Source organism: Macrotis lagotis, chromosome X (genome assembly GCF_037893015.1).
Source record: "Macrotis lagotis isolate mMagLag1 chromosome X, bilby.v1.9.chrom.fasta, whole genome shotgun sequence".
NCBI lineage: Eukaryota > Metazoa > Chordata > Mammalia > Peramelemorphia > Peramelidae > Macrotis > Macrotis lagotis.
Genome location: NC_133666.1, coordinates 605,353,941 through 605,381,000, shown reverse-complemented (window position 1 = coordinate 605,381,000; position 27,060 = coordinate 605,353,941). Strand labels below are relative to the sequence as shown.

The window sequence follows — 27,060 nt, the reverse complement described above, 5'->3', positions numbered from 1 at the left end:
CATATCTGGTCAATTAACCACAATGTTAAAAATGAATTTGTGGTTTAAGTCTAAGAATACTCATCTATGGATAAAAGAACTATGGGGAGAGCTCCCCTGAGTGTTATGTGGAGATATTTATAATATAAATATCCTTTTGTATCATATGTTTATATACGTATATGCACACTGTCACAATACACACATTTGTATGACTATCTGTATAGACATATATATGTAAATATATATGTATATGTATATGTATATGTATATGTATATGTATATGTATATGTATATGTATATGTATATGTATATGTATATGTATATGTATATGTATATGTATATATACTAGGGCATGAACTACCGACAATCCTAAGAGAAAAGACACAAGAATATGGGTGTTAGTGTTAGAAAGTTATCTCCAGAGGCTCAGGGAAACTTTAGAGCCTTGAGGGGAAGATGTCATCTTCCTGTTGCAAAAAAACTAGCCAATGAAAGTAGAAGATGGGATAAGGAGTCTTTCCCACAATTACTTCCCCCCAATATAAAAACAACACTTATTATATGCCTGTTGTCTACCCTGTTGAACACAAGCTCCTTGAAGGTAGGACATCTTTCTATCTATGCTTAGCAGAGCTGGCACTCAATCAATGCTGGCTGATTCATTGATAGCTCATGGTATCATCAGCAGGAGGAACTCAAGTATAATTCATGGACATGGTGAGACAGTTCAAGATTTGTAAAATACTTTACACAAATTTCATTCTGATTCTCCCAAGAGCTTGTATGGGAAGTACCATTATTTATTTAGAGGAAGCTGAGTGGCACAATGAAAAGAGAGGTAAATCTGGCATGGGGAAGACAAATTCAAATCCAACCTTGGACAATAACTGACAATGTGACCTTTAGGCCTCATTTGTAAAAGAATGGTGAGAATAATAGCACCTGTTTTCTAGAGTTATAAGATGAGATAATCTCTGTAAAAGACTTTGAACATTTTGAAACTATATAAAAGTGATTAAAATGATGAAAACTATTATATATATTTCAAAGATTGGTAAACAGAAGTTCAGAGAGAAACAGGTAATTTGCTCATGATTTTAGAAGTAGTGTATGAGGAAGGGAGGGTAGAAGGAAATTTTGTTTCTTAGAAATATGCATAGGCATATGGATGATTTTTTAAAAATTTCATAACATGTATTTGGAAAAGTAAAATAATCAATAAAAAATAAAATAAAAAATGTAGTGAGTGTCAGTGGAAAGATCAGATATCAATTTCTTCTGCCACCAAATCTAATGTTCCTTTCATTTTACCACATGGATAATCTATGTCAAATTTTTTAAGCAGTGTTGTTTGTCCCTCTTTTAGCTTCTCAGACTGCATTTGCTTAGACTTCTTTGCGCTTATCTCATTTTTTCTTGCTTTGTGTTTATTTGTGTTTGTCTTCCATCCTCACACTCCATTCCACCCCTCCCAACCTTCATCCACACAGATTAAATTGGAAGGTACTTTTATACACTTTGTCCTATTTTTTCCTGAGTGTTCCCCTACATCTGGCACAAGGGTTGACTCACTTTAGATGCAAAATGCATTTTGAATAATTAAATGAATACATGAACAAATACGTTGGCTGAATTGATACACATTTTTTACCCTTCTCTGATAACCCTTTTCCCTTTTTTGAGTTTGTATTTCCTTTATGCCTGACCTCAGAGTTCACAAACAAACAAAAACCATGGAAGAATATATGCTACGGTGAGAATAACCAATTGAAATGGTCTGGTATTAAACCTGTTTTTTTGTTTGTTCATTTTTTTATGTCAATCCATGGATGCATAGTTGTTCTGGTCCTCCTGACTACCTCATTTTGCTTCCAGTAAATATAATAAGTAAATCTTCAAGTAACCAACATAAAGAAGGAATAATAGGAAAAAAGACTGTAAAATCTAGAAGTTTCAAAATCAATGGGGCATAATCTACAAATTTTATCAAAAATTAATTAAAAATCACATTCTAAAAATATATGCTGAATCAAGGAAAGCTATTGGGGGCTGCTGTCCAGACTTTTTTGTTCTCTGATATATAAATCTTGACAATTCCAAACCTCAAAAGTAAAGAAGCAGATGCTGATAATGAAAGGATATGGGCATGTTAACTTTAAATTTTTACTGAAACTTTGAAATCATTTGGATATATTAATAATGTAGCCCCAAAGAGGTACAGACAAGAGTTAGTCCAACTGCTGCCTCCCCATAAAAATGATAATTCAAACTTCTGGGGAACTTGTTACATGAGTAATGCTCTGACTCTCTCCCTCTCAATCCTCTTCAAACATTGCCTGCCTTCCTGCAACCTTCCATACCCATGGTGTCTGCCTCTGTGTATCCCTTTTGGCTACTTGTCTGTATTTTCTGAGTTATTTGCTCCTACACTTTGTGATTATTGTATGTGGTTACAGTTGGCTTCCTGTTGCTTTCAAGGTCTTTCCCAGCGCAAAGAACCAAGCAAATTTGCCCCATTTCAGAATTTCACAAATTAATTATCAATTCAAAGTCCAACAGAACAAATTAGAATGGAAGATGAACTGTCATTATGTTACTAACTATGCACAATAATCCCCCAGCAATGGTCAAGGGGATGACTGAGCTTCAGTTAGGAACATAAAAGGGTTAACCAGATGACCCAGAATTAATAAGATCTGAGTTCAAAGTTTGCCACAGATACTAGCTGGCTGACCCTGGGCAAATTATTGAATCTTTCTCAGTTTCAATTTCCTCATGAATTAAATGAGGATAACAATAGAACATAATTCACAGGATTGTTATAAGGATAAAGTGAGATATTCTGTAATGATTTTTGTATCCCTAAAATGTTAAACAAATATCCTTACTATTGCAGAAAACATTATTCCCTCAGGAAAAGTATCTTTCATTTGAAATCTACATTCACATGAATTCCTTTCAAATTGCACATATTATTATCTTTTTTTCTTTCTCTCTTCTCGTCTCCTACTTGACAAGCAGATGGATAAAATGCTGCACCTGGAATCAGGAAGACTAGAGTTCAAATCCAGCCTTAAACATTTGGTAGTAATGTTCACATGGGAAAGTCACTTAATCACTGTTTGTCTCTATTTCCTCAAATGCAAAAGGAGGAAAATAATAACATGTATCTCATAGGGTTGTTGTAAGGATTAAATGAGATAATATTTATAAAATACATAGTGCAATAGATATTTAATATTATACGACCCTTCTTTTCAGTAACACAGATTTGTACTTCTTACTTTCTCATGCAAAACTATACATAATATTCTCACAAATATTTAAGAAACGTAATTTGAAAAACATCCCCCTGCTCTCTTTTCCTCTTCTCAAATAATTTCCCATGTGGTCAAGGGAAAAGGAAAGGAGATAGAATTTATAAAATTTTATAAAAGGAAGGATCAACTGCTTATATTCAAAACAGAAGTAATGGAGGTAAAAGATAATATTTAGTTTTGATTAGGTCTTGCCAGGGAGAGGTGGAGCAAGAGTCAAATTAAGAGATAAAAGACACCTGATTCTAGTCCAGGCTCTGCCACTAATTTAAAGTGTGACTGACCTTGGGCAAAAGTCACTCTACCAGGACTTCTGACCAAGATGGTAGAGAGAAGACAGGCACACTGCTAAAGGTCTCCTGATTATAGATTTGTCTTCCAAGATGGTAGGTGAGTCAAGGGCCCAGATTAGCCTTGGATTAGTCTGATTACTGGCAGTGGAGCAGGAGCCCAGGAGTCTTGAGAACTGGACTGGTTTGGTCAGCAGTGGGGCTAGAGCCTGGTTGGCCATAGGGCCACAGGCCAACTATGGAGCAGGGGCGGCATTGGCTGTGGCACTGACCATTTGGAGCTTACTGACCTGGCTGAAGGGAAAGTTCTGGTGCCAGAGAGCTGCAGACATGGATCCCTGGGCTGCTCTGGTCAGGAGGAATTCACAGTCCACATCTCTATTTCAGCTGAAGCCTCTTCCCAGAACAAACACAATTACAAACTACCTCTGCCCCAGGCTATGGCCAAGCAGCAGTACCATCTTGGCTGTGAATAGGGAGAGTGATCACCTCACCCCAGGGTATAGTCCACCACTGATCAAAGATAAAAGTATTCAACAGCTTTTAACACTCTCTGTAGGCCAAGGGAGAGGACCTCAATCAAGGTCACAGACACTTCAGAGAAACCAACAACAGCAGTTGGAGATATTACACTCAGTGAGCAAAACCTCTAGCACTATCCATGGGCCAGATTGAGATGTTGCAATCAGTGAGTAAATCCTCTAGAGATCCCAAAACAATACTTCTGTGAACCAGCTCCTCCCCACATAAGGTCTTAGGTTAATGAAGAAAGGCCAGCACAAAGGAGGGTCCATAGAAAAATTCTTGGAAGGAAAAAGACACTAACTCAGAGAGACCTAGAACCTCTGAGGGGACTTTTACCTGCTCTCCATCACAGAAAGACTTCCTTGAAGAAATAAGGAAGGAGCTCAAAAATCAATTGGAAAATTTGGGAGAGAAAATTAACATCTTGCAAAAAGAAAACCATTCTCTTAAAACCTCAATTGGTCAAATGGAAAACTGTTACAAAAATAGAACTGACCAACTGGAAAAGGAGTTGCAAAAGATAAATGAAGAAAATTCTTCTCTTAAAAAAGAATGGACTCTGTGGAAACTAATGACTTCATGAGACAGCAAGAACCTGTTAAACAAAACCAAAAAATCAAAAAAAATAGAAGAAAATGTAAAATACCTCATCAGCAAAATCACTGACCTCAAGAAAAACTTGGAAAGGGCAACCTGAGAATTATACCCCTTCCTGAAAACATTGGAGAGAAAAAAAAAGCCTGGATGTAATATTTCAGGATTTAGTGATGGAAAATTGCCCTGATATCATGGAACCAGAGGGCAAAATAGTTATTGAAAGAATACATTGATCCCCTCTGGAAAGAGATCCTAAAATGAAAATTCCAAGGAATATTGGGGCCAAATTCAATAACTATCAGATAAAAGAGAAAATCCTGAAAGCAGCCAGAAGGAAGCAATTTAATGATCAAGGTGCCACAGTAAGGATTACACAGGACCTAGCTGCATCAACATTAAGGTATAGAAGGATCTGGAATGAGATATTCCAAAGAGCAAGGGAACGTAGAATGCAGCCAAGAATCCATTACTGGCAAAGTTGAGTTTTCTCTTCCAGGGGAAAAGATGGACATTTAATGAAATGGGAGACTACCAACAATTCCTGATGAAAAGATCAGAGATAAATAGAAAATTTAGACATCAAACAGAAGGTTCAAGAGATACATTAAAAGGTATATAAAAGGAGGTGGTAAAGAGAAAAAAAAACTGTTATCCAATAAGATGAAACTGGCTATATCCCAGCATGGGAAAAAAATTCTCATAACTCTTGAGAATTGTAACTCTATCAGAGAGACTATACTTAGCCAGAACTGATGGACACTTATAATTTGTCCATGAAACTGCTATCCAATGGGGAGAAACTGGCTTTATCCCTATTTGGGAGAAAGAGTCTAATAACTCTTGAGAATTGTAATTCTATTAGAGATAATATACTTAGCCAGAAGTGATGTATACTGATGATTTTCTGTGACTTGGATAGAATGATTTTAAAAAACACTAACTCTTAAAAAGGGGGACAGGAAGGAGATGGGAGGATGGAGGGGACTGAATTGGGTTAATCTTATTACATAAAGAGGTAAAAAAAGGCCTATTGTAATAGAGGGGAAGAGGGAAGAAGATGAGAAAAACCTGAATCTTCCTCTCATCAGACTTGGCTTAAAGTTAAATTGAACACAAACCCAGTTAACTTAAGAAAAATTTTACCTTTCAAGTATTAAAAGGGGAAAGGGGAAGGGGGGGATGGAGATGGGGGGAAGGGGGATCTAACAGAAGGAAGCGAAGGAAAAAGGGAAAAAAGGGAAAGGGGGAATGGAAGGAGAAGGGGTCGATATAGGAGGGTAAACACACCAAAGGTGATGGTATTCAGAAGCAAAATACTGGGGAATATGGAAAATGTGAAAAAGTGGGGAAATATAATCAGAGGGAAGATAGCATTACTAAGACTTTATTGTGTTGGTGATTACAACTTTGAATGTGAATGGGATGAACTTTCCCAAAAAATATAAGTGAATAGGAGAGTGGATTAAAAACCAGAATCCTACAATATACTGCTTACAAGAAACTCATTTGAAGCAGAGAGATACAAATAGAGTTAATGTAAAAGGTAAGTGCAAAATATATTTTGCTTTTAACTGTAGTGAAAAAAAAAGCGGGGGTAGCAATCCTTATCTCAGACAAAGCAACTGCAACAATAGATAGCTTTAGATGAGATAAGAAAGGAAACTATATCCTCCTAAAAGTTATCATAGACAACAAAGTGATTTCTTTTTTATTTTTAGGTTTCTTTGCAAGGCAAACGGGGTTAAGTTGCTTGCCCAAGGCCATACAGCTAGGTAATTATTAAGCATCTGAAACAGGATTTGAACCCAGGTACTCCTGACACCAGGGCCAGTGCTTTATTCAATATGCCACCTAGCCGCCCCAAAGTGATTTCAGTACTGAATACGTATGCACCCAAATGGGATTGCATCCAAATTCTGAGAGGAGAAGTTAAATGACATGCAGGAAGAAATAGACAGTAAAACTCTACTAGTGGGAGACCTCAACCTTCCTCTCTCAGATTTAGATAAATCTAATCATAAACTAAACAAGAAAGACATTAAGGAGGTAAATAGATTGTTAGAAAACCTAGATATGATAGACCTATGGAGGAAATTGAGTGGGAATAGAAAGGAATATATTTTTTCTTCAGTATATGGCACTTACATCAAAGTTGACCATGTACTATGGTATAAAAACATAATGATCTTTTGCAGAAAGGCAGAAATAGTGAATACATCTTTCTCAGAGCTTAATGCAATAAAAATCATATGCAATTTAGAGTCAGGGAGATATAGTGCCAAAACTAATTGGAAACTAAATAACCTCATTTTAAAAAATTAGTGGATCAAACAACAAATTATATAAAGAATTATTTCATCCTAGATAACAACAATAGTGAAACAACATACAAAAACCTATGAGATTCACTCAAAGCAGCTGTCAGGGGATATATTATATCTTTAAATGCGTACGTGAATAAATTAGAGAAAGTGGAAATTAATGAACTAAATATTCAACTAAAAAAATTAGAGAAAGAATAAATTAAAAACACCCCAATTAAATACCAAATTAGAAATTCTAAAATAAATTAGGAGAAATTAATAAAATCAAAACCAAAAAAATCTCATTGAATTAATAAATAAACCAAGAGTTGGTTTTATGAAAAAACCAATAAAATTGATAAACCTCTGGACATTTGATTTAAAAAAAAGGAAGAAAACTAAATTGCTAGTATCATAATTGAAAAAAAAAGGTGAATTCACCACCAATGAGGAGGAAATTAAAGTAATAATTCCGAATTATTTTGCCCAACTCTATGCCAATAAATTTGAAAATCTAAGTGAAATGGATGAATATTTACAAAAATATAAGTTGCCCAGGTTAAATGAAGAGGAGAGATTAAACACTTAAACAACCCTATCTTAGCAAAAGAAATTCAACAAGCCATCATTGAAATACATAAGAAAAATTCTCCAGGGCCTGTTGGATTCACAGATGAATTCTATCAAACATTTAAGGAACAATTGGTTCCAATTCTTTATAACCTCTTTGGAACAATAGGTGAAGACAGTACTCTGCCTAACTCTTTCTATGACATCAATATGGTGCTGATAACTAAACCAGGCAGAGTTAAAACAGAGAAAGACAATTATAGACCTATCTCCCTGATGAATATAGATGCAAAAATCTTAAATAAAATCTTAGCAAAACAATTACAAGAAGTTATCAACAGGATAAAACAATATGATCTAGTCAGATTTAATCCAGGAATGCAGGGTTGGTTCAATTTTAGGAAAACTTTTAGCATAATTAATCATGTCAATAACAAACCTGTTAGAAATCATATGATTATATTAATAAGTGCTAAAAAAAACTTTTAACAAAAACAGCACCCATCCTTACTAAAAATACTAGAGAGTATAGGAATAAATAGACTGTTACTTAGAATAATAAACAATATTTATCTGAAAGCATCAAAAAACATTATATACAATGGGAATAGGCTTGAGGTATTCCCAGTAAGATCAGAGGTGAAAAAGGATGCCCATTATCACCACTGCTATTCAATACTGTATTAGAAATGTTAGCTTCATCAATAAGAGAAAAAAAAAAGAAATTGAATGAATTAGAATTGGAAAGCAAGAGCCAAAGCTCTCACTCTTTGCGACTGACATAGATAGAGAATTCCAAAAATCATCTAAAAACTAACGAAATATTAGCAACTTTTGGGAAGTGGCAGGATATAACATAAACCCTGATAAATCCACAGTATTTCTATATATGACTACCAAGATGCAGCAGAGAGAGCTAAAAAGAGAAATCCCATTCAAAGTATCCTCAGACAGTCTAAATTACCTGAGAGTATGTTTGCCAAAGCAGACCCAGAAACCTTTTGAAAAAAACACTTCTCACACAAATAAAACCAGATTTAAATAACTGGGCAAAAATTAACTGCTCATGGAATAGGTAGAGCTAATATAATAAAAATGGCAAGTCTACCAAAACTAAACTACCTGTTTAGTGCCCTGCTAATCAAAATTCCAAAAAATTACTTTAATGTGTTAGAAAAAATTTTAAGTAAATTCATATGGAGAAATTAAAAAGTCAAGAATTTCCAAGGATTCAGTGAAAAAAGCAGTACAGAAGAAGATGGCTTAGACCTACTTGATCTAAAATTATATTCTAAATCATCAGTCATCAAAACTGTCTGTTATTGGCTAAGAAATAGAGTGGTTGACCAGTGGAATAGACTAGATGCCATTAGTAGGATATGATCATAGTAATCCACTATTTGATAAACCCAAAGAGTCTAGTTATTGAAATAAAAACTCTCTCTTCGATAAAAACTGCTGGGAAAATTGGAAGTTAGTATGGAAGAAGCTTAGATTAGAGCAAAACCTCACACCCTGTACCAAGATAAGATCGAAATGGATACAGGATTTAGAGAAAAAAGCAATATTATAAGCAAACTAGTATATCAAAAGTAGTTTTCCTGTGTGATCTATGGAAAGGGAAGCACTTTATGACCAAGAAAGAGATGGAGAACATCACTAAAAACAAACTAGATGATTTTGATTACATTAAATTAAAAAGCTTTTGCAGAGACAAAACCACTGTCACCAAGATCAACACATGTGTAGTAAACTGGACAATGATCTCTACAACTAGTATTTCTGACAAAGGGTTCATTTCTAACATATACAGAGAAATGAGTCAAAATTAAAAAAAAAAAAACAAGCCATTTCCCAATCGACAAATGGTCAAAGGATATGCAAATGTAATTTACAGATGAGGAAATCAAAGCAATCCATAATCATATGAAATATTGCTTTAAATCATTACTTATTAGAGAAGTGCAAATTAAACCATCTCTGAAGTACCATCTCACCCCTCTCAGACTAGTCAATATGACCAGAAAGTACAAGGGATATGGGAATTCTGTGACACTAAAACATTGCTGGTGGAACTGTGAACTCATCCAACCTTTCTGGAGAACAATTTGGAATTATGCTCAAAGGGCAGCAAAATGTGCTTGCCCTTTCATCCAGCAATACTACTATTGGGTCTATACCCTGAAGAGATGTTGAAAAAAGGGTAAAAACAAAAACAACACTTGTACAAAAATATTCATAGCAGCCATGTTTGTGTTGGCAATGAATTGGAAATAAAGTAAATGTCCTTCATTTGGGGAATGGCTTAACAAACTGTGGTATATGCATATCATGGAACACTATAGTTTTATTAAAAAAACAGGAGGGATGGGAATTCAGGGAAGCCTGAACTGATTCTGAGTAAGATGAACAGAACCAGAAAAACATTGTACACCCTAACAGCAACATGGGGGTGATGATCAACCCTAATGGACTTGCTTATTCCATCAGTGCAACAATCAGGGACAATTTGGGGCTTTTTGCAATGGAGAATACCATCTGTATCCAGAGAAAAAATTGTGGAGTTTGAAAAAAGACCAAGGACTATTACCTTTAATTTAGGGGGAAAAAACTGATATCTCATTATGTAATCTTGCTATCTCTTATACTTTATGTTTCTTCATTAAGGATATGATTTCTCTCTCATCACATTTTATTTGGATCAATGTATACCATGGAAACAATGTGAAGACTGGCAAATTGCCTTCTGCTTGGTGCAGGAGGAGGGAATTAAGATTAGGGGAAAAATTGTAAAACTCAAAATAAATAAAATCTTTAAAATGTAAAAAACATCACTGTACCACTTCTAGCCTCAATTTATTTATCAATAAAATAGGAATAAAACAACTTCACAAAAGTGAAGAGATGGACATTCCATCGTTTTGAGTTTCAGTGTTTCATTTTTTTAATAGGGACAATAACACTTGTTTGGTCTACTTCAAATTATGCTGAGGATCAAACCTGATAAGGTACGTGAAACTGTTTTGCAAAATATAAAATTTCTAAATGTATTTTATTTTTCCAACTATATAATATTCAACAATCATTTTTGTAAGGTTTTGAATTTCACATTTTCTCCTCCTTCCATTCCATCTCCCCTCCCCCTGAAAGGAAGAATTCTAATATAGGTTAAGTATGTAAAAATATGTTAAAAATTTCCATATTAAACATATTATGAAAGATGAATCAGAACAAAAAGAGGAAACAATTCATGAGGGCAGAAAATTCTAAAACATAAAACAAATTTTAAGAATTGAAATTAGTAATCTTTGTTCTTCATTCAGACTCCATAATTCTTTTTCTAGATATGAATTGTATTTTCCATCACAAGTCCTTTAGACTTTTTTACTACTGAGAAAAGCAGGTCAAGCATAATTGATCATCATACAATGTTATTGTTAATGTGTACAATGTTCTTCTGGTCGTGCTCAGTTCACTCAGCATCAGTTGATGCAAGTCTTTCTAGGCTTTTCTGAAGTCCAGCTGCTCATGATTTCTTATAGAACAACATTACTCCATCAAATTCCACAATTTGTTCAGCTATTTCTCAATTGATGGACATACTCTCAATTTCCAATTCTTTGAGGCTACTAACAAAGCTGCTATGAATATTTTTGTACATGTCAAATTTTGTAATCTTTCCTGTGATCTCTTTAGGGTAAAGCCCTAATAGTGGTATTGCTGGATAAAAAGTGTGCAGTTTTATAGCCCTATGGGCATAATTTCAAATTATTCTCCAGAAAGGTTGGATCAATTCACAACTCCACCATCAATGCATTAGTATTCCAGATTTCCCACAGCCCTTCAATTTGATTATTTTCCTTTTTTTGTCATATTGGTTAATCTTAGAGGTGTGAGGTGGTACCTCAGAGTTGTTTCAATTTGTATTTCTCTAATCTATAATGATGTAAACCATTTCTTTCATATGATTATAGATAGCTTTAATTTCTTCATCTGATAACTTACTGTTCATATCATTTGATCCTTTATCAATTGGAGAATGATTTGCATTCGTAGAAATTTGACTCAGTTTCTTTATGAAAAACTAATTATTTCCCAATTTACTGTATTCCTTTTAATCTTGGTTACATTGATTTTTATTTGTGCAAATACTGTGTAATCAAAATGAACTATTTTGCATAATTTTCTCTATCTCTTCTTTGGACATAAAGTCCTCCTCTTTCCATAGATGTGATAGGTAAACTATTCCTTGTTCTCCTAACTGGCTTATGGTATCACCTTTTATGCTAAATGCTATACCCATCTCAACCTTATCTTAGTATAAAATGGGGTATGTAGTTTTATGTCTAATTCCTGCCATATTATTTGCCAATTAATGCTAGCAGTTTTTGTTAAAGAGTGAGTTCTTATCCCAGAACTTGGAATCTTTGGATTTATCAAATGGTTACTATGATTATTTACTACTCTTTCATTTATGCCTAATCCATTCCACTGATTCAGCATTCTTATCTCATAGATAATAGAGTCATGACTGCAGTTTTACAATATTTTATATCTGGCCTCTGTCTAGGGCTCTTTATTTTGCATTTTCATTAATTCTTTTGATATTCTTTACTGTTTATTTCTCCATATGAATTTTTTTTTACCTTTTATAGCTCAACAAAATAATTTTTGGTAGTTTGATTGGTAAGACACTGAATAAGTAATTTAATTGAGATAAAAATTGCCATTTGTATTATATTTGGTCAGTCTACCCATGAGCAATTGACATTTGTCCAATTATTTAGATCTTATTTTATCTGAAAAGTGTTTTGTAATTTTTCCCTATAGTTTCTGAGTTTGTCTTGACAGATAGAATCCGAAATATATTAAGTTGTTGATGATTGTTGTAGATTTATTTTATATCCTGCAACATTGCTAAAGTTGGGAATTGTTTTAAATAGTTGTTTATTTTATTTTCTAGGATTCTCCAAGTATATCATCATATACTTGAAGTATATGCATTTGCAAAAAGTGAGAGTTTTGTTTCCTCATTGCCTACTATAATTCCTTCAATTTCTTTTTTTCTTTTATTGCTAAAGTTAACATTTCTAATATAAATATTGAATACTAGTGGTGATAATAGGCATCCTCAAAATATAAATTACTGACTACATAGATATAACTGTTATTAGAATTCTAAGAAATGACAAGCCTTGGTTTAACTCAATGTTTTAATATAACATTTAGTAATACTTTATATATCTTATAGTTATTTATGACTATATATATATATATAATATCTGAGATATATTTTTCTGTTGTTATTCTGTGCATTCAATCAGTTTTTGAAATTTATTAATCCCAATTATAAACTCAATTTTTCATCAAGCCATCAAGCCTTAACCCATCTTCCAAGTTCAATTTTCTCATTTGAAAAATGAATATAATAATGTCAACTCCTCAGGGTTCTTGTGAGGATAAACAAGGTATTATTTGTAAATTTAGAGGAAATTTAAAGTGCAATATGATTGCTATTATTTTTATTATTATTAAATATTTCCCTCTCCAATTCCTTTTCTGTTTTTTTCTGTTATGTCTAATTCTTCAAGATTTAATTTTTAGGTTTCTTGGCTAAGATACTGGAGTGGCTTTTGATTTCCTTACCCAGCTTATTTTACAGAAGAGAAATATGAGAGAAATAAGTTTACGTGACTTTCCCAGCGTCATTCAGTCTACAAGTTTCTGAGGTCATATTTTAACTCAGATCTTCTTGACTCCCAGCTAGGTTCTCCAGCCACTGAGCCATCTAACTGTGCCCTCCACTTAATTGCCAAATTGATATTCCTTAAATTTAGACTTCACTATTCACCTCTTCCCCAATTCAATTTGTATCTCTGAATTAATGACTTGGATGAAACTGAAACAATATAATAACAATAATAATATCTCAGATTTTTTTGAATGAGGTATTATATCAAGTAGGAAATGGACTTCCCATGCTGAGAATATCTGAGGATGTGGTTCAATTCTGAGAACATTTTAGAAATAGCATTGTTAAGTTGTAGGGCATCTAGTAAAGAACAGAATGAATGGTGAATGGTCACAAGGTTATGCAAAATATGAGGACTGGATATATTTGGAGCATCACCTGGCCAGCAAGAAAAGGTATTGCAGCAAGTGAAAAAATCCTGTACCTAGGCATTGATGGCCCTCTGGTGAAGACAAGGGCTAATGGTTCAAAAGGAACTCCCCTTGCTAGGCAGAAATATATTATGTTGTTTAGTTGTTAATTAATAGGTAAATAAATAAATTACTTTGCCTTATAGATTATAAAAAGCAGGAGAATGAGCCGGGATATGGGAAGGACTAGTTTGAGATATCACTTATGCATCTAGTACCACCCACACCATCTGTCACAACAATTACATAAGCTATTCTACTCAGATAAGTACATGGCATTGATTAAAGAAATACCCACATTGGGTAAGTGTGCATCACAAAACAATGGGTTTACCTTATGAATCACTGAGATTCTTGTTACTGGGAAACTTCAAATAGAGACTGGACAATCCTTTCTCTGAAATGAATGAAATGGGCAGGGGGTGTGGCTTAGTGGACCTCTCTCATCCCTAATATATCTATAATTCATTGATTCTTAAAATGGAATGAGGGCTGTTAGTCTGGGAATTTTGCTCTGATGTTCTAAATAACTTACAAGAAAAGATTCAGCCTTTGATTTATTGGAAGTCCCTAGAACAAGACTAGATGAAATGCCAAGAGTAAATATTACCATGCCCATATGTCATCTGAGAGATAGTGAATGAGCTTTCAATGTTTTAACCTCCAAATGACTTGGGTTGCAGGTAAAGTTCTTGGGACAGGTGATGGAGATAGAACGTCTCAGTCAAATTTCCCAATCCCTGTGACTCCGAGTATACTCAAAAGTTCATGGAGGTACCGGAAATCCTACAAGAAAAGCAGGTAGATGGAAATAATGCCAGAAAAACAGAAGCATAGTTTTATGAGAAATTGTTATTATTATTGGATTTGAGAAGAATCTAAATGGGAAGGCCCCCTTTCAGTCTATTCAACCTTCCATCAAGCTTGCAATAGTTGCTGCAAATGAGTTTACTATCAAGTATTGCAGCTTTGGGACAAGATGCAATAAAACTACCCAGAGTAGGTTCCAGAAAACTAGATGGTATTATATTGAATCCATTCTTCAGTTAGGGATAGATTTATACACTTCAGAATTTAGCAGTATGATTGATTATGACTTGGCAACCTTTTCTGGTTGTGCTTTTTTTTCCTTTCTGTGTTTTAGAGGCTGTGGTTTTGCTTTGTTATTTAAAGGTTGACATATTCAGCATATATTCTATTTGTATTCATTTACTTCAGCTCAATAAATACCTCTTTGTTCAATTGTACATGAGGTATATTTCTCTTAGGAAGTACTTTAAGTTCTAAAACAATAAACATATTGACCTCTACATAGAAACTTGTAATAGGATTTGCACTGAATCAGCAGACCATGACATTCTACTCCATACCCTATTGTTATCTATACAGTTTCCAAGCAAACTGCTTTCAATTGTTTCTGAAAGATGGAAGGCCATCCTACAGCCAGTATAACCTTTGTTGTAAGTGGAAAATGTATAATGAATGGTCAAGCCCTATCCAGGCTTCTCTCCCTAGAAGTGATAGGAGAGAAGATAACATGATAGAGAATGGCAAGGATTAAGTTTAGAATTATGGAATCCGAGATCTCTCTCCTCTCTGACTCATTTCCTTCTGGCCTGAGCTCTATTGTAAAGAATGTCTTTTGTGGTCAGAACATGAGATAAAAATATAAAAAGCACAGCTGATCATATCCTATAATGTTGCCTGATTTCTTATTTGATTTTTCTGATTGTTCCCTCTGAAACAGAATGAACTCAGTAATAAGATTCAGGCAACCAAAATTGTAGTCCTCAATTAATAATGAACTAGGTGATTCATTTTAAGCATCTTTCTTTCTCTAGCTCACAATTTATTGATGAGGAGGATCACAGAGACTAAATTTGTGCAATAACTAAGAGATCAGTTTTCCCAAATGTAACTGACCAAGAGATGGCCCTAAAGTTTCTGTTTGGAAGCTTCCAGGCAGGAACTATCTAGTCCATCCCAAAGAAGCCGATTCTACTTTTAGATAGTCCTAATAATTAATAAATGCTTCTATCCAGAATAAATTGTACATAGTACAATTTATAATTATTAATAGTAACAACATTAGTTGTTAAAAAAGAAAAATTAAAAGTATACATATCAGAAAAGATGATAGATAAGAATTATAATCTGAAGACAACATAATGTGTTACATAGAAAAAAGAAATTAAAACAAAACAATAAATTTATTTGATTAAAAATTTTAGTAAAGTTGCAGTTTTGCAAACTAAATCCATCCAACTTGTCATTATTTCTAAATAAATAACAATAATAAAAAGGAGGAAATGTTAAAAAGACAAATCCTATTACAAGTATCAACAAGAAGTATAAAATCTCAATGAGTTTGTCTACTGAGGCATAAATAATATTTACATAAGTACAATTACAGAACTCCCTACAAAAATAGAGGCAGCTTTATGCATTTTTAGAGATTCACTACTTATAGTTAGATCAATATAATATTATATAAATGGCAATGCTCCCACAATTATTTTCAAATATTTTTTAATACTGAATAAGCAAGGAATTATTTTATTGGATTAAATTTTTAAAAATCATTTGGAAATACAAATTTCTAGGCATTTAAAAAAAATAATGAAAGAAGTAGAAATGAAGAATAATACTACCAGATCATAAAATATATTTATGAAGTAGAAAACAAACCTAATTTGGACTGTATTTAAATAAAAGTAAATCAGAGGAACAGACTAGATAAACTATTGTCCAATTATTACTTATTTGAAAGAACTGCTGGGAAAACTAAATAACAGTGTAAAAGAGAAGAGATTTACCCTATCATTCTACAAAACATGGTATAATACCTTTAAAATGGTCTCATAGCAATTCAGATCCTGATAGGAGTCTAGGCCCCCCCATAGAACAGCAGCCCCCCCCCCACCTCAGCCCCGTGGCAGAGTGGGGCACTTATGGTCATTCACAGACCAGGAGGGAGGACAGAGCCTCACACACTGAGACCCTTGTGGGAGTGTCCCAAAAGCTCAAGAAACACCCCAAACCAGGCCAAAGGCTGGGAAAATGAGCAAGCAGAGAAACAAAAAGAAGACTATTGAGAAATATTTTCCGAATGAGCCCAAGAAGGACCAAAATACTCAGTCTGAAGATGAGGAAGCACAAGCTCCTGCATCTAAAGACTCCAAGAAAAACAGAAATTGGGCTTAGGCTATGACAGAGATCAAAAAAGACTTTGAAAATCAAATGAGGGAGTTGGAAGAAAAACTGGGAAAAGAAAGGAGAGAGATGCTGGAAAAACATGAAAATGAAGTCAGCAGCTTAGTCAAGGAAATCCAAAAAAATGCTGAAGAAAATAGCATGCTAAAAACCAGCTTTTTCAAATGGATAGAACAGTTCAAAAAGTTATTTAGGAGAAGAATGCTTTAAAAAGCAAAATTGGCCTCATGGAAAAAGAGATAAGAAAACTCTCTGAGGAGAACAAATCCTTCAGACAAAGAATAGAATTCAGGGAGATTGATGAATTTAACAGAAATCAGGAATCAATACTTCAAAACCAAAAAAAATGAAAAATTAGAAGAAAATGTGAAATATCTCATTGAAAAAACAACAGATATAGAAAACAGACTTAGGAAAGATAATTTAAAAATTATTTGAATACCTGAAAGTCATGATCAGGAAAAGAGCCTTGACATCATTTTCAAAGAATTACTACAGGAAAATTGCCCTGATATTCTAGAAGCAGAGGGCAAAATAGAAATGGAGAGAATCCACAGATCCCCCAGAGAAAGAGATCCCAAAAAACCAACCCCTAGGAATATTATAGCCAACTTCCAGAACTCCCAAGTCAAAGAGAAAATATTACAAGCAGCCAGAAGGACACAGTTCAAATATCGTGGAGCTGCAGTCAGGATCACACAGGACTTAGCAACAGCTACATTGGAAGCTCCTAGGGCTTGGAATACAATATACCGGAAGGCAAGAGAGCTTAGAATGCAGCCAAGAATGAACTACGCAGCAAGGCTGAATGTCCTCTTCCAGGGAAAAAAGATGTACTTTCAATGAACCAGGGGAATTTCAAATGTTCCTTTTGGAATGGCCAGAGCTGAACAGAAGGTTTGATCTTCAGATACAGGACTCAGGTGAAGTATGGAGATTGGAGGAGAGGGGGGAAATAGTAGGGACTTAATGAGGATGAACTGCATGTATTCCTGCATAGAAAAATGACACTGATAATACTCATATGAACCTTCTCAGTTAATAGAGCAGGTAGAGAGAGCTTTTATAGTTGAAGCACAGGAGAAAGCTGAATTCTAAGCTAAAATATGGTATAAAAATGGAGTCAATAGAAAAAAGGGAAATGGAACGGGAGAAAGAAAAAGGAGAGGGGGGAATAGTCCAAGATATTTCACATAAGATTTTTTTTTATTACAATGAGCTATTGCAATGATATGGAAAGGGGGAGGCAATGGGGAATGAGGGAACCTTTGCTCTCATCAGAGATGGCTAGGAGAGGAAACAGCAAATATACTCAATGGGGTATAGACATCTGGAATAAGAAGGAGGGGGGAGCAGGGGGAAGGGGTGGGGATGTAAATAAAGGAGGAGAGCATGGACCATGGGGGGAGAGTGGCCCGATATATCACATTTTCTTTCTTACTTCTTGCAAAGGGCTGGGAATGGAAGGCCTGCCTAGGATTACAGGGCCGGGTGGATTCTGGGCCTAAGGGGTGGTAGGGGGGCTCCGGGCTTCTTGGCCCCAGGACCAAGGATCTGTCTGCTGTGCCACTCAGAGACCCTACAGCATAGTCATAGTGAAAGGAGAGAGAAAATAGAGTACATGGTAGTGGAGAAATAAGAAAGGAGGGAGTTGCGATCAGCAATGGCAATGTTGGAAAAATATGGAAATAACTTTTGTGATGGACTTATCATAAAGAATGAGATCCACCCATGACAGAGTTGTTGGTGTTGGAACAAAGACTCAAGCACATTTTTTTTGTTATTATTAATTGGGGGAGGGTGCAGGGCAAGTGGGGCTGGATGGCCTGCCTGGGGCCACATAGCGGGGTGATCTTTGGGTGTCTGGGGCCGGATTTAGACCCAGGTGCTCCTGGCTCAAGGGCCAATGCTCTGTCTGCCACCCAGCCACCCCTACTATTATTACTATTTTATTTTATTTTGGGTCTTTTTTTTCTTTCTTTTTTTGGTTTTTGCAGGGCAGTGGGGATTGGGTGGCTTTCATGTCACACGGCTGGGTGATTGTTGGGTTTACAAGGCTGGATATGGACTCGGGTGCTCGTGGCTCCAGGGCTGGTGCTTTGCTCATTGAGCTACCTGGCCATACCTACAATTATTACTATTGTTATATTTTTATTTTAATTTTTTTCTCTCCCCTTTACTTTTTTCGCCCAAACAAGTCTATCTATATTCATGGAGGAGGAGGGGTATTTTGTTTACTTGTAAACAAGAATATTTTATTAATGTAAAAAAACATTTGTACAAACTGAGAATAAAATAAATTTAAAGATAAAATGGCTTCATATACCAAAGGTCATATCTTTTTTAACAAATAGAGAAGAAAGGAAGCAGAGAGATTCTGTAACGTAAGATTGAAAACAAAATTGTTTAGAAATTCGAGCAGTAAAAATCAAATAAGAAATAAAAATGATGATTGTAAGGACATAATATTTTAACAGATTTCATATGAAGATAATTCATGCAGCATGAATAAGAAAAGAAACGGTTCAGTGGGGAAAATGTTTATCAAACTTATTTATAAATATTTAATAAGTAATACACACTCATCTGTATGTGTGTGTAATCAACATAAATAATACAAAGAAATAATTACCCAATATATGGACAAAAATTTCTCAAAAGAATTAATACGCAATTAAAAATTGTCTGAAAGACTGCACAAAATAATTAACAATAAAAGGAGTTCACTTAAAAACATTTTTGTGGTTTTACTGCAAATCATCAAATTGACAAGGATGACAAATGATGGAATTTGTTGCTCTCAAAAGGGTAGATAAAAACACAAGTACACAACTACAATCTTGGTAGAGTTATGCATTAGACTGATCACAATAGGAAAGAATTTGAAATTACACTGGAAAAATGTCAAAATTATTCTTATCCTTTGGTTCGGAGCTCCTATTGTCTGATAAATATCCCCAAAATGTAAAAATGTAAAAGCAAATAAATGTCCTTAATATGCTTCTACTGATAATCAGAGAGGTACATAAGGTGTATATATATATATATATACATATATATATGTATATATATATACATATAGATACATATATATATTATATATATGTATCTATATGTATATGGAATTTCCATTGAACGTGAAATGGTTGAAAAATTATTGTATTAGGAAGATAATGGCATCCTATTTTGAAATAAGAAAAAGAATTCACTATAACAAGATGAGAAGGGGAAATAAAATATATTTCATATCCTTTACTGCTGAGTTAGAGGAAATTATGGTATTTTGCACACATAGTCATATGTTATATTGGTTAGTTTTGTTTTCATGTTCGTTGTAATAAGGCAAACAAGAAAGTGTTTAAATATAATTGTATATTAATATTTGGACATGACTGATTTTTTCAAGCATATACTATTCTCCAAAACAAATCCAAAAGAAAACCCCTCCCCCTTCAACTGTTGTTTATAATTTGATTCTGGAGTCAAGCAGAACTCAAAATCCTCTGTCACATGACAGGTATTTAAAAACTTGAAGACAGATATTATGCCATCCCCTCCTAGATTTCTTCTATTAAGTTTCCCATACCTCAGTTGCTTGATGTAGTTCTTATTTAGCTTGGGTTCTATAACCATCCTGTTTTCTTTTGTCCAGACATCTCCCATCTAGCCAATATCTTCCTAAAACGTGCTCCCAAGAATTAAAAGTAATTCATCAGATGTAGTCTGCTCAGAGCAGAGCACAGCACAGTTTTAAATTCTCTTAATTTGTAAACTATTATCCTAATGATAATAATGTTTGTCCTTTATTCTCAAAGAAGGTCATGACAACAGGGAGATGGTGCCATGAGAAGTACATGAATTGGATTTGAGTGAATTGAGAGGGGGTTGCTGTTCTGAGGCTAAGTCACTAGACTCACTTTCTCTTACAGAAACATCTGAGTCCAATGACCAGATATGAATTAGGATAACTGGAGATGGCCCTAGATGTGGGGCAATCAGGGTTAAGTGACTTGCCCAAGATCACATAGCTAATAAGTGTCTGAGGCTGGATTCAAACTCCTGTCCTCCTGATTCCAAAATCAATGTTCTCTATCCATTGTGCCACTATGTTGCTCTTCTTAATAGTAGCTTAGGAGAATACCATCATTTTTCACTGTTCATTATTTTTACATATTAATTTTACAGTTGACAGAGATTCTAATCCAAACTGGACATTCTGTGCTTTAAAAGTATTTTAAAGTATTTTAAACTTCCATTTTATTATTCCATTCTCTTCTCTAAGGTTTCTTCTAGTACTATGATTTCTCAAGTCCCCTTCTACTTCTAATATCCTGCAGCCTATATTTCAATTTTCTTTGAATCAGAAAGAAGAGAAAGAGAGAGAGAGAGAGAGAGAGAGAGAGAGAGAGAGAGAGAGAGAGAGAAAGGAAGAAAGAAGAGAGAAAGAAAGAGAAGAAAGAGGAAATAAAGAAAAAAGAAAGAAAGAAAGAAAGAAAGAAAGAAAGAAAGAAAAAGAAGGAAAGAAAGAAAGAAGGAGTGAAGGAAGAATTTTGCAATTTATTATTTTTTTAATCAAGTCTTACAAACATGACCTGTTTAGAAACTTGATTTACTACATATGTTTATGTTTCCTATATATTGTCTTTAACTACTACTACTATATTTACATAGATGACACAGTTGACATCACAGATCTGTCCACTTCCCTAAGAGATGACTGCATTACTCTTTTTTAGGTTCTGTTTTTTAAAATTTATTTTTTTGAAGATGTTATTTTAGTTTTACAATTTTTCCCCCAATCTTACTTCCTTCCCCCCCCCCCCCCACCTCCATGGGAAGCAATCTGTGAGTCTTTACCTTGTTTCCATGTTGTACCTTGATCCAAATTGGATGTGATGAGAGAGAAATCATATCCTTAAAGAAGAGACAAGAAGTCTAAGAGGTAACAAGATCAGAAAATAAGATATCTGTTTTTTTCCCTAAATTAAAGGGAATAGTCCTTGAACTTTGTTCAAACTCCGCATCTCCGTATCTGGATATAGATGGCACTCTCCTTTGCAGACAGCCCCAAATTGCTCCTGATTGTAGCACTGATGGAATGAGCAAGTCCTTCAAGGTTGATCATCACTCCCTTGCTGTTGTTAGGGTATACAGTGTTTTTCTGGTTCTGCTCATCTCACTCAGCATCAGTTCCTACAAATCCCTCCAGGCTTCCCTGAAATCCTAGTGTTCCATGACATACATATACCACAGTCTGCTAAGTCATTTCCCAGTGGAAGGATACTTATTTGATTTCCAATTCATTGCCACCACAAACAGGGCTGTTATAAATATTTTTGTACAAGTGATGTTTTTACCCTTTTTCATCATCTCCTCAGGATATATACCCAGTAGTGGTATTGCTGGGTCAAAAGGTATGTACATTTTTGTTGCCCTTTGTGCATAGTTCCAAATAGCTCTCCAGAAAGGTTGGATGAGTTCACAGCTCCACCAACAGTGTAATAGTGTCCCAGGTTTCCCACAACCCTTCCAACAATGATCATTATCCTTTCTGGTCATATTAGCCAATCTGAAAGGTGTGAGGTGGTACCGCAGAGAAGCTTTAATTTGCATTTCTCTAATAATTAATGATTTAGAGCATTTTTTCATATGGCTATGGATTGCTTTGATCTCCTCATCTGTAAATTGCCTTTGCATAACTTTGACCATTTGTCAATTGGAGAATGGCTTTTTGTTTAAAAAATAAAGTACAGTTCTCTGTATATTTTAGAAATGAGTCCTTTGTTGGAATCATTACTTGTAAAGATTGTTTCCCAATTTACTACATTTCTTTTGATCTTGGTTACAGTGGTTTTATCTATGCAAAAGCATTTTAATTTAACGTAATAGAAATAATCTAATTGATTTTTGGTGATGTTCTCCAGCTCTTCCTTAGTCATAAACTGCTCCCCTTTCGATAGATCTGACAGGTAAACTAGTCCTTGATCTTCCAATTTTCTTATAGTTTTTTTTTTTTTTTATGTCTAAGTCCTGTAACCATTTGGATCTTATCTTGGTAAAGGGTGTTATGTGTTGGTCTAATCTAAGTTTCTTCCATACTAACTTGCAATTATCCCAGCAGTTTTCATCAAAGAGGGCATTTTTATCCCAATAGCTGGACTCTTTGGGTTTATCAAACAGCTGCTTACTATAATCATCTCCTGCTTTTACACCTAGTCTATTCCACTGGTCCACCACTCTATTTCTTAGCCAATACCAAACAGTTTTGATGACTGATGCTTTGAAATATAATTTTAGATCAGGTAGGGCTAAGCCACCTTCTTTTGGTTTCATTAAGCTCCTGGGAATGATTGACTTTTTATTTCTCCATATGAATTTATTTACAATTTTTTCTAACTCATTAAAGTAATTTTTTGGAATTTTGACTGGTAAGGTACTAAACAGATAGTTTAGCTTTGGTAGAATTGTCATTTTTTATTATATTAGCTCTACCTATCCAAGAGCAGTTGATATTTGCCCAGGTATTTAAATCTGATTTAATTTTTGTGAGAAGTGTTTTATAATTGTTTTCAAAAAGATTCTGAGTCTGTCTTGGCAGATAGACTCGCAAGCATTTTATATTGTCTGAGGTTACTTTGAATGGGATTTCTCTTTCTAGCTCTTCCTGCTGTATCTTGCTAGACATATATAGAAAAGTTGAGGATTTATGAGGGTTTATTTTATAATGTGCGACTTTGCTAAAATTGCTAATTGTTTCCAGTTGTTTTTGGATGATTCCTTGGGATTCTCTAGGTTGACCATCATGCCATCTGAAAAGAGTAAGAATTTTGTCTCTTCCTTCCCAATTCTAATTCCTTCAATTTCTTTTTCTTCTGTAATTGCTGATGCTAACATTTCTAATATATTGAATAGTAGTGGTGATAATGGGCACCCTTGTTTCACCCCTGATCTTATTGGGAATGCCTCTAGCCCCTCCCCATGGATTATAATGCTTGTTGATGGTTTCAGATAAATACTGCTAATTATTCTAAGGAACAGTCCATTTATTCCTACACTCTCTAGTGTTTTTAGTAGGAATGGATGCTGTATTTTGAAAAAAAAAAAACTTTTTCAGCATCGATTGATATGAACATATAATTTCTGATAGGTTTGTTGTTGATATAATTGAGTATACTAACAGTTTTCCTAATATTGAACCAACCCTGAATTCCTGGAATAAATCCTACTTGATCATAATGTATTATCCTAGTGATAACTTGTTGTAATCCTTTTGCTAAGATTTTATTTAGGATTTTTGTATCTATATGCATCAGGTAGATAGGTCTATAATTTTCTTTCTCTGTTTTAAACCTTCCTGGTTTAGGTAAGAGCACCATATTCGTTTCATAGAAAGTTAGGCAGAGTTCCATCTTTCCCTTCTTTCCAAAGACTTTATATAGAATTGGAACCAATTGTTCCTTAAATGTTTGGTAGAATTCACTTGTGAATCCATCAGGCCCTGGATATTTTTTCTTAGATAGTTCAGTGATGGCTTGTTGAATTTCTTTTTTGTGAGATAGGGTTGTTTAGGCATTTAAACTCCTCTTCATTTAACCTGGGCAACTTATATTTTTGTAAATATTCATCCATTTCACTTAGATTATCAAATTTATTGGCATAGAGTTGGGCAAAATAATTTCGAATTACTTTAATTTCCTCCTCATTGGTAGTGAGTTCACCTTTTTCATTTATACTAGCAATTTGGTTTTCTTTTTTCTTTTTTTAATCAAATTGAAAAGAGGTTTATCAATTTTAATTGGTTTTTTCAAATACCAACTTTTGGTTTTATTTATTAATTCAATAGTTTTTTTGCTTTTGATTTTATTAATTTTACCTTTAATTTTTAGAATTTCTAATTTGGTATTCAATTAGGGATTTTTAATTTGTTCTTTCTCTAATTTTTTTAGTTGCATGTTTAGTTCATTGATTTCCTCTTTCTCCAATTTATTCATGTAAACATTTTAAAGCTATAATATATCCCCTGAGAGTCCTTTTGAATGAATCCCATAGGTTTTGGTATGTTGTTTCATTATTATCATTATCTAGGATGAATGGTTAATTCTTCCTATAATTTGTTTTTTGGTCCACTCATTTTTTAAAATGAGGTTATTCAGTTTCCAATTGGTTCTGTGTCTGTGTCTCCTTGGCCCAATATTGTATATGACTTTTATTGCATTGTGATCTGAGAAAGATGTATTCACCATTTCTGCCTTTCTGTAGTTCATCATTAGGTTTTTATGTCCTAGTACATGGTCAATTTTTGTATAAGTTCTTTACTCACTGAATGCAATTTTTCTGGCTGTCCAGTAGGAGGTGCTGGTTGCTTTCTCTGGAGTGTCTGTGATCTTGATTGAGGCCTTCTCCCTTTGCTTGAAGGGAGGAGTTGGAGCTATTGAATTCTTTTGCCTTCACTCAATGGTGGGCTTTACTCTAGTCTGAGATCATTCACTCTAGATTGTCAGCTGGGCTGATTCTTCTGCTCACACACCTGGTTCTGAGGCAGAATTAGTTTGCAAATGTTTGTTTGGGGAAGAGGCCTGGCTGTAATGGAGGTGTGGACTCAAGAGTTCCTCAGACCAGAGGAGCCTAGGGAAAGTGTCCACAGCTCTTCTGCACTGGAACTCTCCCCCCAGCCCTGTCGGCAAGCTCCAGAGAGACAGCACCAACACCAATGCCTCTGCTCCCTAGTTGACTCAAGACCCTGCCTTCTAGCCCCACTGTTGATCCAGCAGGTCCGGCTCTCAGTCCCACAGATTCCCGGCTCCACTTCAGCTGCTAATCCCTGTGAGCTCAGACTCACTGGGCCGAATTCAGCCAATGCTGCTGCTGGAGACAAATCCTGAGGGTAGATGGTCTTTCTTCTTGGTTTTTTTGGGTCAGATTTCTGTTAAGAGATTTTTTTTTCATATGATAGATGAAAGATCAGGAGACTTTAGAACTGTGCTTGTCTTCTCTCCACTATCTTGGCCAGAAGTCGACTGCTTTACTCTTGGTGGAGTTGTGAACTGATCCAGCCATTCTAGAGAACAATTTGGAGTTGTGCCTAAAGGGCAATAAAACTTTTCATTCAGCAATATCACTACTAAATTTCAATCCCAAAGAGGTCACAAAAAAAGGGAAAAGACCCACAAGTACAAAACTATTCATAGCAACTCTTTTTGCAGTGGCAAATAATTGGAATTTGAGGGGATGCCTATAAATTGAGAAATGATGGAACAAATTGTAATATATATATATATATATATATATATATATATATATATAATGTAATATTATTGCTCTATAAGAATATATAAACAGGCAGATTTCAGAAAAACCTGGAAAGACTAACATGAACAAATGCTGAATGAAATGAGCAGAACCAGGAGAACATTGAACACCTTACCAGCAACAGAGTATGATCAGTTTCTCTAATCAACACAACAATCTAAGAAAATTCTAAAGGAACTGTATTGGAAAATGCCATCCACATCCATAGAAATAACTATGGAATCTGAATGAAGATCAAAGCATATTATTTTCTCTGTTTAAAATTTTGTTTTGTTCTTTCCCTCTTATAATTTTTCCTCTTTTATTATGATTTTTCTTTCTAATATGGAAATATGTATAACACAATTGTACATCTATAACCTTTATTAGATTGCTTACTATACTAGGGAGGGAAGGAGAAAACTTTATAAAAATGAATTTTGTAAAATATCTCTAAATATAATTGAAAAAGTAAAAATAAATTTTAAAAAAAGTACAAGGTTTCAGGAAAGTTACTTAGATTTAGTATGTCCTGAAGCATAGTTTAGCCTTACTCTTCTGGAAAATACAATTTTCCAAGAATCCTGCATGCAGGTTATTTATTCATCCCCATGCCAAGACTTTTATCTACAGCTTGAGGCAGGGGCAAGTAATATGGCTTTGGGAAGAAACTTCCTAATAATAAGGATTGCCCAAAAGGAGAACTGGCTGTCATAATAGTCCTGAGTTTCCCAACAGCAATAATGCTAAATGAAATATGCATGCATTCGTTTTGGGAATTTTATAGAAGGAGATAATCATGGTAGGAGACTA

The 27,060-nt window shown here is 34.5% G+C and overlaps 1 long non-coding RNA gene across 1 annotated transcript in view; it reads left to right on the top strand.

The window, feature by feature from the left end:
* LOC141497778 (uncharacterized) overlaps positions 1 to 27,060 on the top strand; it is a 95,899-nt gene that overhangs the window by 37,956 nt on the left and 30,883 nt on the right. The gene's annotated exons all lie outside the window — the stretch shown is intronic.